A 12,967-nucleotide genomic window follows, 5' to 3' on the forward strand; every position below is an offset into this window, starting at 1 on the left:
CTTCGGTCCTCAGGCTGACACTGTATGCACTGAGCCACGCTGGCCAGCGTCATTGCTGTTTGCATGGCATTTCCTCTGAGTGGTGTGGGAGAGACCATTTCTGGGGGGTTGGGGGACGGGAGAGGGAGTGGTTAGGACAACCACTGCCTTCAAGCAGACCATGAGGACTCCATGGTCCGCACTGAGCGCAGCCCGCCCGGGAAGTGGGCAGAGAGGGCGCCTGATGAGGAACAGAGAAAGCCTGCTGGTCGGTGAGGAATGGATGCTGCCGGGTGTTCCGCACCCAGCGACAGAACCCTGCCGCTCAGGACAATGGGGGGTGGAATGTGGCCGTGGACTGGAAGCTGAGGAGAGGGCTTGGAGTCGCGTGCCAGGCCCGCGTGTGGCTGAGGCCCGTGTGGCCGGGTCCCACGGTGTGGCTGGTCCCGCATAGCCAGGAGGCGGCCAGAGGACGCCCAGAGGAGCCACGTGTGCGTCGGCAGCGCTGCCTGACCTGCTAGTCGCCCTTCCCAGACACTCACTCCCTCGGAGACACATCCCTGGTCAGTGGGGCCCAGCCTGTTTGTTTTATTTCTGGTGGTAAAGTGGGTATAACAAAACACTTATCACGTCCCCGTCAGGGTCGCCGTGCGAGGAACACACAGGCCGATAGGGGTGAGGGATCATGAATGTATTGGGTCACCTGGAGACCAGATGGGCTGAGCCCAAATGGCACCAGCCCTAGTGATGGGCAGTCAGAGGGTTAAAGGCCTCTAGGCTTTAAAGGGTCCGGATCCTGGGCAGGTCCAGAGAAGAAAGATAAAGGTCTTACCAGTGGGATGTGGTCTTACCAGTGGGATGTGGCCTTACCAGTGGGAGGGGGTCTTACCAGTGGGATGTGGTCTTACCAGTGGGAGGTGGTCTTACCAGTGGGATGTGGTCTTACCAGTGGGATGTACAAGTGGGATGTGGTCTTACCAGTGGGATGTGGCCTTACCAGTGGGAGGGGGTCTTACCAGTGGGATGTGGTCTTACCAGTGGGAGGGGGTCTTACAAGTGGGATGTGGTCTTACCAGTGGGATGTACAAGTGGGATGTGGTCTTACCAGTGGGATGTGGCCTTACCAGTGGGAGGGGGTCTTACCAGTGGGATGTGGTCTTACCAGTGGGATGTGGTCTTACCAGTGGGATGTGGTCTTACCAGTGGGAGGGGGTCTTACCAGTGGGATGTGGCCTTACCAGTGGGAGGGGGTCTTACCAGTGGGATGTGGCCTTACCAGTGGGAGGGGGTCTTACCAGTGGGATGTGGTCTTACCAGTGGGAGGGGGTCTTACCAGTGGGATGTGGCCTTACCAGTGGGAGGGGGTCTTACCAGTGGGATGTGGTCTTACCAGTGGGATGTGGTCTTACCAGTGGGAGGGGGTCTTACCAGTGGGATGTGGCCTTACCAGTGGGATGTGGTCTTACCAGTGGGAGGGGGTCTTACCAGTGGGATGTGGCCTTACCAGTGGGAGGGGGTCTTACCAGTGGGAGGGGGTCTTACCAGTGGGATGTGGTCTTACCAGTGGGATGTGGCCTTACCAGTGGGAGGGGGTCTTACCAGTGGGATGTGGTCTTACCAGTGGGATGTGGTCTTACCAGTGGGATGTGGTCCTACCAGTGGGAGGGGGTCTTACCAGTGGGATGTGGCCTTACCAGTGGGAGGGGGTCTTACCAGTGGGAGGGGGTCTTACCAGTGGGATGTGGTCTTACAAGTGGGAGGGGGTCTTACCAGTGGGAGGGGGTCTTACCAGTGGGAGGGGGTCTTACCAGTGGGATGTGGTCTTACAAGTGGGAGGGGGTCTTACCAGTGGGATGTGGTCTTACCAGTGGGAGGTGGTCTTACCAGTGGGATGTGGCCTTACCAGTGGGAGGGGGTCTTACCAGTGGGATGTGGTCTTACCAGTGGGATGTGGCCTTACAAGTGGGAGGGGGTCTTACCAGTGGGATGTGGTCTTACCAGTGGGATGTGGTCTTACCAGTGGGATGTGGTCTTACAAGTGGGAGGGGGTCTTACCAGTGGGAGGGGGTCTTACCAGTGGGAGGGGGTCTTACCAGTGGGATGTGGTCTTACAAGTGGGATGTGGTCTTACCAGTGGGAGGGGGTCTTACCAGTGGGAGGGGGTCTTACCAGTGGGAGGGGGTCTTACCAGTGGGATGTGGTCTTACCAGTGGGATGTGGTCTTACCAGTGGGATGTGGCCTTACCAGTGGGAGGGGGTCTTACCAGTGGGATGTGGTCTTACCAGTGGGATGTGGTCTTACCAGTGGGATGTGGCCTTACCAGTGGGAGGGGGTCTTACCAGTGGGATGTGGTCTTACAAGTGGGAGGGGGTCTTACCAGTGGGAGGGGGTCTTACCAGTGGGAGGGGGTCTTACCAGTGGGATGTGGTCTTACAAGTGGGAGGGGGTCTTACCAGTGGGAGGGGGTCTTACCAGTGGGAGGGGGTCTTACCAGTGGGATGTGGTCTTACAAGTGGGAGGGGGTCTTACCAGTGGGATGTGGTCTTACCAGTGGGAGGGGGTCTTACCAGTGGGATGTGGCCTTACCAGTGGGAGGGGGTCTTACCAGTGGGATGTGGTCTTACCAGTGGGATGTGGCCTTACCAGTGGGAGGGGGTCTTACCAGTGGGATGTGGTCTTACCAGTGGGATGTGGCCTTACCAGTGGGAGGGGGTCTTACCAGTGGGATGTGGTCTTACAAGTGGGAGGGGGTCTTACCAGTGGGAGGGGGTCTTACCAGTGGGAGGGGGTCTTACCAGTGGGATGTGGTCTTACAAGTGGGAGGGGGTCTTACCAGTGGGAGGGGGTCTTACCAGTGGGATGTGGTCTTACCAGTGGGATGTGGTCTTACAAGTGGGAGGGGGTCTTACCAGTGGGATGTGGCCTTACCAGTGGGAGGGGGTCTTACCAGTGGGAGGGGGTCTTACCAGTGGGATGTGGTCTTACCAGTGGGATGTGGCCTTACAAGTGGGAGGGGGTCTTACCAGTGGGATGTGGTCTTACCAGTGGGATGTGGTCTTACCAGTGGGATGTGGCCTTACCAGTGGGAGGGGGTCTTACCAGTGGGATGTGGTCTTACAAGTGGGAGGGGGTCTTACCAGTGGGAGGGGGTCTTACCAGTGGGAGGGGGTCTTACAAGTGGGAGGGGGTCTTACCAGTGGGAGGGGGTCTTACCAGTGGGAGGGGGTCTTACCAGTGGGATGTGGTCTTACAAGTGGGAGGGGGTCTTACCAGTGGGATGTGGCCTTACCAGTGGGAGGGGGTCTTACCAGTGGGAGGGGGTCTTACCAGTGGGAGGGGGTCTTACCAGTGGGATGTGGTCTTACCAGTGGGATGTGGTCCTACCAGTGGGAGGGGGTCTTACCAGTGGGATGTGGTCTTACCAGTGGGATGTGGTCCTACAAGTGAAATGTGGTCCTACAAGTGGGATGTGGTATAAGGGGAAGGGAAGGCCTGTTGTGAAGTGGCCTAAAGGGCAGATCGTGGGGCGGGGGGATCAATCCAATGATGTGATCAGACCGAACAGTCACCTTTTTAAAGCATACAGTGCGGTGTCAATAGGGACCTTCACAATGTTGTGCTACTATTGGTGTCCCTCGTCCAGGCGTCATAATGCCGGGGTTCTTTTCCCCGCCTTACAAAGCGTTCAGCAATCTGGAGGATGGGGCTGCACGTAGATGATTAAAGAGTCCGGAGACGAAAGATAATTTTGAAAGACATTGGGGGTCAGAGGATCTTCAGCTGAAGGAGCTAAAGACTCTCCTCCTTCACTAAGGACCCTGCTTTTTTTAAAAAACATGATTTATCCTAAGGCAAGGGAGATAATACACTTCAAAGGGTAAGATTTCAAAGGATATTGTCAGATTGGGGAGTAGCCTACAGCTGTTCAGGTGTTTGGCCAACTGGAGGCAATAAAATGCCCTGAGCTGTCTGGCAGGTAACAATCCTATTCAGGTTTGGGGGAAGTGCCGTTTAGCCGATAACAACAGGTAAACTACATATGTGGCTCACCCTTGTTGAGCCCACCAAGTCCCATCAACCTTTTGACAGAACTCTTGTAATTATTACATGCTGGGATTGGTTCCCAGCATGCTACCATCACACCATCATCTACAGAACTTTTTCGCCTCCCCAAATGGAAACTCTGTCACATTGAACACTACGCCCCCTCTGCTCCCCAGCTCCTGGCACCCACGGTTGCTCTCTGTCATTGAGTGTGGCTGCTCTAGGGACCACATAGAGGTGAAATGATACCTGATTGTCTTTGTGTTGCTGGCTCTTTTCATGCGGTACAATGTCTTCCAGGCTGACATTCCATGGTATGGGCGGCCCACATGCCGGCTGTGCACTCACCCGCGACGTTTCAACCTCTTGCTGTTGTGAATAACGATGCTATGAACATGGGGTGCAACTATCTGCTTGCGCCCCTGCTTCCTCTTCTTCAGGGTATAAATACAGAAGTGGGATTGCTGAATCTTGGGAGCATGCAAAACGATATATTTTTATTGATTTCAGAGGGGAAGGGAGATGAAGAGACAGAAACATCAGTGATGAGAGAATCATGGATTGGCTGCCTCCTGCATGCCCCACAGTGGGGATCAAGCCCACAGCCTGGGCATGTGCCCTGACCAGGAATCGAACCCTGACCTCCTGGTTCACAGGTCGACACTCAACCACTGAGCCACGCCAACTGGGCTGTAGCCAATCTTAATTGTGTCTTTCAACAAATGTCCAGAAGTGGAACTGTCGGTTTGAAAGTTGGTGCATATTTTGATTGACTTTAGAGACAGAGAGGGAGGGAGAGAGAGAAACATCGATTTGGGGTTCCACTGACTGGTGCATTCATTGGTTGATTCTTGTATGTGCCCTGACCAGGGATTGAGCTCTGCAACCTGGGCCTGTTGGGAAGACGCTCTAACCACTTAACTACGGTGCCAGGGTGAAAGTCTGTGTACTTTAAGGCTTTCAGTAAATCTTGCCCAAGGACCCTTCGCCAGCAGAGCATGGGGGACAAGTGTCTCCATTCTGGAATATGACAATTCCCTCTCCAATAGAGCGCCGCTCACTTCAGTGTGAAGTGGTAGAAGCATTCTTTAGGAAATATCCCTTCGCTGCCTGCCGTGATTTGCACACTGTCCTTAGAACTGGGAGGAAGTCACAGCCTCTGCACTGAGTGAGAGACCCTGGCTCCCTTCCCACGGGTTTGAAAGGAGCCTCTGTGTCCCATGGTATGTTCAGGGCTGGGCTTGGGCGGAGTCTTACCCATTCTCCATGCAGCTCCAGGAATGGCTGGGAAATGGTTCCTAGGTAAACACCTGTAGTCGGTCTCAGCACAGCGAGGGCGGTGGCATTTCTCTCCTCCTCCCCCTGGGAATCCTCCCTCGGGGCCCAGGAGCCAGAGGCTGCCCGGTGGCCTTTGGGCTCGGGGCCAGCGTGGGGCAGTGCCGGGCCCTTTTTGGGGGCGCCAGGCAGGGAGGGGTCCCAGTGACAGCACTCGCGGAGGGAGGCCGAGCAGAGGCAGCGCCTGGGTCACAGTGTGCGCTCCTGGAACCAGCAGGTGCAGGGCAGGGGCAGGGCGCCCGCCCCGTGAGCTGAGTGTTTCCTGGCTCAGGAGTCGCTGTGCCCTTTCTCTTCCTTGTTCTCCCTGTTTGCCATCCCCTTTGGCCCTTTCTTCTCCTCCCTGCCCCCCTCCATCCCCGGGTCATGTGTCCCATGGAGACAGTAAGTGTGCAAGTGGGAGCAGAGTCGGGTGAAGGCCATATGTAAGGTAGAGGAGGGGGGGGAGGGGAAGGGAGCTCTGCAAGTGGAACAGAACAGAGGCCCCCAGAGGACCCAGGTCAGGCTTCCCCCCACCGTCCTGGGCCAAGGCCCGTTCAGGGAGGCCGCCCGGTGGCCTGGCCCTGGCTCCCATCACGACACACTTTCTCCCCTCACCGTGGCCCTTCCTCCAGGCTTTCTACTTAAGACTCTGATGAATCACGGGGCCTATCTGCTCTAAGACCTCAAAAAGGACATTTCCATTGGAGAAGGCCTTCACCTCTTTTTAAAAATATATATTGTTATAGATTTCAGAGAGGAAGGCAGAGGGAGAGAAAAAACATCAATGGTGACAGAGAGTCATGGATCGGCTGCCTCCTGCATGCCCCATACTGGGGATCCAGCTCACAACCTAGGCATGTGCCCTTGACCAGAATAGAAACTGGGACCCTTCCTTCCCCAGGCCAACACTCTATCCACTGAACCAAACAAGCCAGGGCAATATTTCAGCTCTTGAAGACCTGCTCTGTGACTCTGGCCCTTTAAGAAGGAGACTATTGTCACAGGCCTGCAGACCAGCCCTGGGAGCCATGGAAACAGGAGAATGTTTGGTTTCATTATCTCTGTTACAGCTTGGCAGTGGCTACCATTTGTCCTCTGAGACCTCCTCCTGCCTTTCTGTATTGCTTGGTAACCATTGCGCTTTATTTCCCCCTGGTTAAGAAAGCCCTGAGATTTGTTGGGGGGGGGGGGTGTCAATTAATTTAACCTTTTTATTTGCTCTGTGAACAGGTTAACTGTCATTGGTGGCGTTACAGGAGAGATGAACCCAGGCCACCTTCCTGCCTGCCTTCCTTCCTCCCTTCCTTCCTTCCTTCCTTCCGTCTTTCCCGCATTCTCTCCTTCCTTCTGTCCTTCCTTCCTTCCTTTTGTTCTTTCTTCCTTCCATCCATCATTCCTTCCCCTCTTCCACCCTTCCTTTTTTCCACCCTTCCATTCTTTTCTTTTTTCTTTTCTTTTTCTTTCTTCTTTCTTTCTTTCTTTCTTTCTTTCTTTCTTTCTTTCTTTCTTTCTTTCTTTCTTTCTTCCTTCCTTCCTTCCTTCCTTCCTTCCTTCCTTTCTTCCTTCCTTCCTTCCTTCCTTCCTTCCTTCCTTCCTTTTCTTTCTTTCTTTCTTTCTTTCTTTCTTTCTTTCTTTCTTTCTTTCTTTCTTTCTTTCTTCTTTCTTTCTTTCTCCTTCCTTACTTCCATCCATCCATCCAACCATCAATTCTTCCTTCCTTCCTTCCTTCCTTCCTTCCTTCCTTCCTTCCTTCCTTCCAACCTTCCTTCCATCCATCAATTCATCCATCCATCCTTTCTTTCTTCCTCTATTCCTTCCATCCATCATTCCTTCCACCCACCTTTTCTTTCTTTCTTTCTTTCTTTCTTTCTTTCTTTCTTTCTTTCTTTCTTTCTTTCTTTCTTTCTCTCTCTCTCTCTTTCTTTCTTTCTTTCTTTCTTTCTTTCTCTCTCCTCTTTCTTTCCTTTTCTTTCTTCTTTCCATCCTTCCTTCCATCCATCCATCCATCCATCCTTTCATCCATTCATTCCTTTCTCCTATCCTTTCTTCCTTCCATCCTCTCTTCCTTCCTTCCATCCTTTCTTCCTTTTTTGCTTCCTCCTGTTTATCACTCCTTCCTTTTTTCCTTTTTCTTCCATCCATCATTCCTTTCTTCCTTTCATCCATCCTTCCTTATATTCTTTCTTCCTTCCTTCCTTCCTTCCTTCCTTCCTTCCTTCCTTCCTTCCTTCCTTCCTTCCTTCTTTCCTCCCTTTCTTCTTTCCTTCCTTCTATCCTTTCTTTCTTGCTTGTTTTGTTTATTCCTCCCTTTTTCCTGCCATCTATCCATGCTTCCTGACTTTCATACTTCCTGCCTTCCTTTCTTCTTTCTTCCATCCTGTCTTCCTGCCATCTACCCAACCTTCCTTCCTCCCATCAATTACTCCTTCCTTCCTGCCATCCTTCCTTCATTTTTCCCTTCCTTTCATCATTCATTTCTTTTTTCCTTCATTCCTCCATTCATTCTTCCTTCCTTCCACCCTTCCTTTCTTTCTTCCTTGCTTCCTTCCTCCTTCCATCCATCCTTCCTTCTTTGCATCCTTTTTTCCTTCCTTTCTCTATTTCTTCCTACTTTCACTTCTTCCTTCTTTCCTTCCTTCTCTCCTTCCTTTATTTTTTGTTATGTTCCTTCCTTCCTTCCTTCTTTCCATCCATCATTCCTTTGTTCTTCTATCCTTTATTCGTTCCTTCCTTCCATCCATCCTTCCTTCCTCCCATCCATTACTCCTTCCTTCCTACCATCCTTCCTTCATTTTTCCTTCCTTCCTATCTTCCTTCCATCATTCCTGCCATCCTTCCTTCATTCCTCCATTCATTCTTCTTTCCTTTCACCCTTCCTTTCTTCCTTCCATCTATCCATCCTTCCTTCCTAGCATCCATTTTTACTTCCTTTCTCCATTTCTTCCCACCTTCATTTCTTCCTTCTTTCCTTCCTTCCTACCTTCTCTCCTTCCTTTCTCTCTTGCTTCATTCCTTCCTGGCATCTATTTATCTTTCCTTCCTTCCTTCCTTCCTTCCTTCCTTCCTTCCTTCCTTCCTTCCTTCCTTCCACTATTCCTTTCTGTCTTCCTTCCATCCTTCATTTCTTCCATCCATTCTTCCTTCCATCCATCAATCCTTCCTTCCTTGCATACATCTTTTCTTTCTTCCTTTCTCCCTTTCTTCCTTTCTTCATTTCTTTCTGCTTTCCTTCCTTCCTACCTTATCTTTTCTTTCTTTCTTTTTGTTTCTTCTTTTCTTCCTTCTTTCCTGCCATCTCTGCATCCACCCTTTCCTCCTTTATTCCTTTCATACTGCCTACCTTCCTTTCATCCTTCTTCCATCCATCCTTCCTGCTATCTATTCAAGCTTCCTTCCATCCTTCCATCTTTCTCTCCTTTTTTCCTTCCTTCCATCCTCTTTCTTTCTTTCTTTCTTTCTTTCTTTCTTTCTTCTTTCTTCCTTCCTTTCTTTCCTTCCTTCCTTCCTTCCTTCCTTCCATCCTTCCTTCCTTACATCCATCCATCCATCCTTCCTTCCTTCTTTCCAGTCGTCCATTCATTCATCCATCATTCCTTCCTTCCTTCCATCCATCCTTCCTTACTTCCTCCCACCCATCACTCCCTTCTTTCCTCCTTCCTTCATCCATCCATCCTTCCTTTCTTTCTACCTTCCTTCCATGCTTGCTTGCTTGCTTTCTTTCTTTCTTTCTTTCTTTCTTTCTTTCTTTCTTTCTTTCTTTCTCTCTCTCTCTCTTTCTTTCTTTCTTCCTTCCTCTTCCTTCCTTCCTTCCTTCCTTCCTTCCTTTCCTTCCTTCCTTCCTTCCTTCTTTCCATTCATCATTCCTTTGTTCTTACATCCTTCTTTTTTCTTCTTTCCTTCCATCATTCCTTTCTTCCTACCTTCTCTTTTACCTTTCTTTCTTGCTTTGTTTCTGCTTTCCTTCCTTCTTTCCTTCCTCCTTCCTTCCTTCTTTTCTTTCTTCCTTTCTTCATTTCTTTCTTTCCTCCTACCTTCTCTCTTTCCTTTCTTTCTTGCATTGTTTCTTCCTTCCTGCCTGCCATCTATGCATCCACCCTTCCTTCCTTCCTTCCTTCCTTCCTTCCTTCCTTCCTTCCTTCCTTCCTTCCTTCCTGTCTTCTTTCCTTCCTTCCTGCCTTCCTTTCATCTTTCTTCCATTCTTCCTTCTTGCCATCTATCCAACCTTCCTTCCATCCTTCCATCCTTCCTTTTTTCCTTCCTTCCATTCTTTCTTTCTTTCTTTCTTCTTTCTTTTCTTCCTTCCTTCCTTCCTTTCTTCCTTCCATCCATCCATCCATCCATCCATCCTTTCATCCATTCATTCCTTTCTCCTGTCCTTTCTTCCTTCCATCCTCTCTTCCTTCCTTCCATCCATCCTTCCTTCCTTCCTTTTTTTTCTTCCTCCTGTTTATCACTCCTTCCTTTCTTCCTTTTTATTCTTCCATCCATCATTCCTTTCTTCTTTTCATCCATCCTTCCTTCCTTCTTTTTTCCTTCCTTCCTTCCTTCCTTCCTTCCTTCCTTCCTTCGTTCCTTCCTTCCTTCCTTCCTTCCTCCCTCCCTCCTTCCTTCCTTCCTTCCTTCCTTCCTTCCTTCCTTCCTTCCTTCCTTCCTTCCTTCCATCAATCCTTCATTCCTTTCATCCTTCTTTTCTTTCTTCCTTTCTTCCTTTCTTTCTTTCCTCCTACCTTCTCTCTTTCCTTTCTTTCTTGCATTGTTTCTTCCTTTCTGCCTGCCATCTATGCATCCTTCCTTCCTTCTTTCTTCCTTCCTTCCTGCCTTCCTTTCATCCTTCTTCCATTCTTCCTTCTTGCCATCTATCCAACCTTCCATCCTTCCATCTTTCTCTCCTTTTTTCCTTCCTTCCATCCTCCCTTTCTTTCTTTCTTTCTCTCTTTCTTTCTTTCTCTCTTTCTCCCTTCCTTCCTTCTTTCCTTCCTTCCATCTTTACTTTCTTCCTTTCATCCATCCATCATTCCTTCCTTCTTTCCATTCGTCGATCATTTCATCCATCATTCCTTCCTTCCTTCCATCATCCTTCCTTACATTATTCCTTCCTTACTTCCTCCCATACATCACTCCTTCCTTTCTTCCTTCCTCCATCCTTCCATCCTCTCTCCCTTCCTTCCTTGCTACGTTTTTTCCTTCTTTCCATCCATCATTCATTTATTCTTCCATTCTTCCTTTTTTCTTTCTTCCTTCTATCCTTCCTTCCTTCCTTCCTTCCTTTTTCTTTTTCTTTCTTTCTTTCTTTCTTTCTTTCTTTCTTTCTTTCTTTCTTTCTTTCTTTCTTTCTTCATTCTCCATCCTTCCCTCCCTTCTCTCCTTCCTTTTTTTCTTGCTACATTCCTTCCTTCCTTCTTTCCATCCTTGATACCTTTGTTTTTCCATCCTTCTTTTTTTCTTCCTTCCATCATTACTCCCTTCCTACCTTCTCTTTTATCTTTCTTTCTTGCTTTGTTCCTTCCTTCCTTCCTTCCTTCCTTCCTTCCATCCTTCCTTCCTTCCATCATTCCTTCATTCCTTTCTTCCTTTCTTTATTTCTTTCCTTCCTTCCTACCTTCTCTCTTTCCTTTCTTTCTTGCATTGTTTCTTCCTTCCTGCCTGCCATCCATGCACCCACCCTTCCTTCCTGCCATCTATCCAACCTTCCTTCCTCCCATCCATTACTCCTTCCTTCCTGCCATCTTTCCTTCCTTTCATCATTCATTTTTTCCTTCATTCCTCCATTCATTCTTCTTCTTTCCACCCTTCCTTTCTTCCTTCCTTGCTTGCTTCCTTCCTTCCTTCCATCCATCCTTCCTTCCTTGCATCCTTTTTTCCTTTCTTCCTTCCTTTCTCTATTTCTTCCTACTTTCCTTCCTTCCTTCCTTCCTTCCTTTCTTCTCTCCTTCCTTTTTTTCTTGCTATGTTCCTTCCTTCTTTCCATCCATCATTCCTTTGTTCTTCCATCCTTTCTTTGTTCCTTTCTTCCTTCCAGCCTCCATTCCTTCCTTCCATCCATCCTTCCTTCCTCCCATCCATTACTCCTTCCTTTCTTTATTCCTTTCTTTATTCCTTCCTTCCTTCCATCCATCCTTCCTTCCTCCCATCCATTGCTCCTTCCTTCCTGCCATCCTTCCTTTATTTTTCCTTCCTTCCTATCTTCCATCATTCCTTCCATCCTTCCTTCATTCCTCCATTCATTCTTCCTTCCTTTCAACCTTCCTTCCTTCCTTCCTTGCATCCATTTTTCCTTCCTTTCTCCATTTCTTCCCACCTTCATTTTTCCTTCTTTCCTTCTTTCCTACCTTCTCTCCTTCCTTTCTTTCTTGCTTCATTCCTTCCTGGCATCTATTTATCTTACCTTCCTTCCTTCCTTTCATCTTTCCTTCCTTCCTTTCTTCTACCGTTCCTTTCTGCCTTCCTTCCATCCTTCATTCCTTCTATCCATTCATCCTTCCTTCCATCCATCAATCCTTCCTTCCTTGCATACATCTTTTCTTTCTTCCTTTCTCCCTTTCTTCATTTCTTTCTGCTTTCCTTCCTTCCTACCTTATTTTTTCTTTCTTTCTTGCATTGTTTCTTCTTTTCTTCCTTCCTTCCTGACATCTATGCATCCACCCTTTCCTCCTTTCTTCCTTTCATACTGCCTGCCTTCCTTTCATCCTTCTTCCATCCATCCTTCCTGCTATCTATCCAACCTTCCTTCCATCCTTCCATTTTTCTCTCCTTTTTCTTTCCTTTCTTTCTTCTTCCTTCCTTTCTTTCTTCCATCCATCCATCATTCCTTCCTTCTTTCCATTCATCCATTCCTTCATCCATCATTCCTTCCTTCCTTCAATCCATCCTTCCTTACGCTATTCCTTCCTTACTTCCTCCCATCCATCACTCCCTCCTTTCCTCCTTCCTTCATCCTTCCATCCATCCTTCCTTCTTTCTATCTTTCTTTCTTTCTTTCTTTCTTTCTTTCTTTCTTTCTCTCTCCCTTTCTTTCTTTCTTTCTTTCTCTCTTTCTTTCTTTCTTTCTTTCTTTCTCTCTCTTTCTTTCTTTCTTTCTTTCTTTCTTTCTTTTTTCTTCCTTCCTTCCTTCCTTCCTACATTTCTTCCCTTTCCGTTCATCATTCCTTTGTTCTTCCATTCTTCTTTTTCTTCTTTCCTTCCATCATTCCTTTCTTCCTACCTTCTCTTTTACCTTTTTTCTTGCTTTGTTTCTGCTTTCCTTCCTTTCTTCCTGCCTTCCTGCCATTTAGCCTTTCTTTCATCCTTCCTTCCTTCCTTTCTTCCACCATTGCTTTCTGTCTTCCTTCCATCCATTTCCTTCCTTCCTTCATTCCTTCCATCCATTCCCTCCCTTCCTTCCTTCCTTCCTTCCTTCCTTCCTTCCTTCCTTCCTTCCTTCCTTCAATCCATCAATCCTTCAATCCATCAATCCTTCATTCCTTGCATCCTTCTTTTCTTTCTTCCTTTCTTCCTTTCTTTCCTTCCTTCCTACCTACCTTCTCTCTTTCCTTTCTTTCTTGCATTCTTTTTTCCTGCCTGCCATGTATCCTTCCTTCCTTCCTTCCTTCCTTCCTTCCTTCCTTCCTTCCTTCCTTCCTTCCTTCTTCC

The 12,967-nt window shown here is 48.6% G+C and overlaps 1 protein-coding gene across 2 annotated transcripts in view; it reads left to right on the forward strand.

Annotated features, from left to right (window-relative positions):
- The first annotated feature begins 325 nt into the window (after positions 1-325).
- The window catches only part of CLDN34 (claudin 34), a 23,878-nt gene continuing 11,236 nt past the window's right edge, over positions 326-12,967 (forward strand). Inside the window, exon 1 of one of the 2 annotated variants that reach the window (XM_054720299.1) lies at positions 326-542. The gene's annotated coding sequence lies outside the window, so the exon portion shown is untranslated. Of the gene's footprint in view, positions 543-6,415; positions 6,467-12,967 lie in introns of those variants that run through there. The other variant, XM_054720303.1, reaches the window with a different exon arrangement.

The sequence above is a fragment of the Eptesicus fuscus genome, chromosome 1, assembly GCF_027574615.1.
Source record: "Eptesicus fuscus isolate TK198812 chromosome 1, DD_ASM_mEF_20220401, whole genome shotgun sequence".
NCBI lineage: Eukaryota > Metazoa > Chordata > Mammalia > Chiroptera > Vespertilionidae > Eptesicus > Eptesicus fuscus.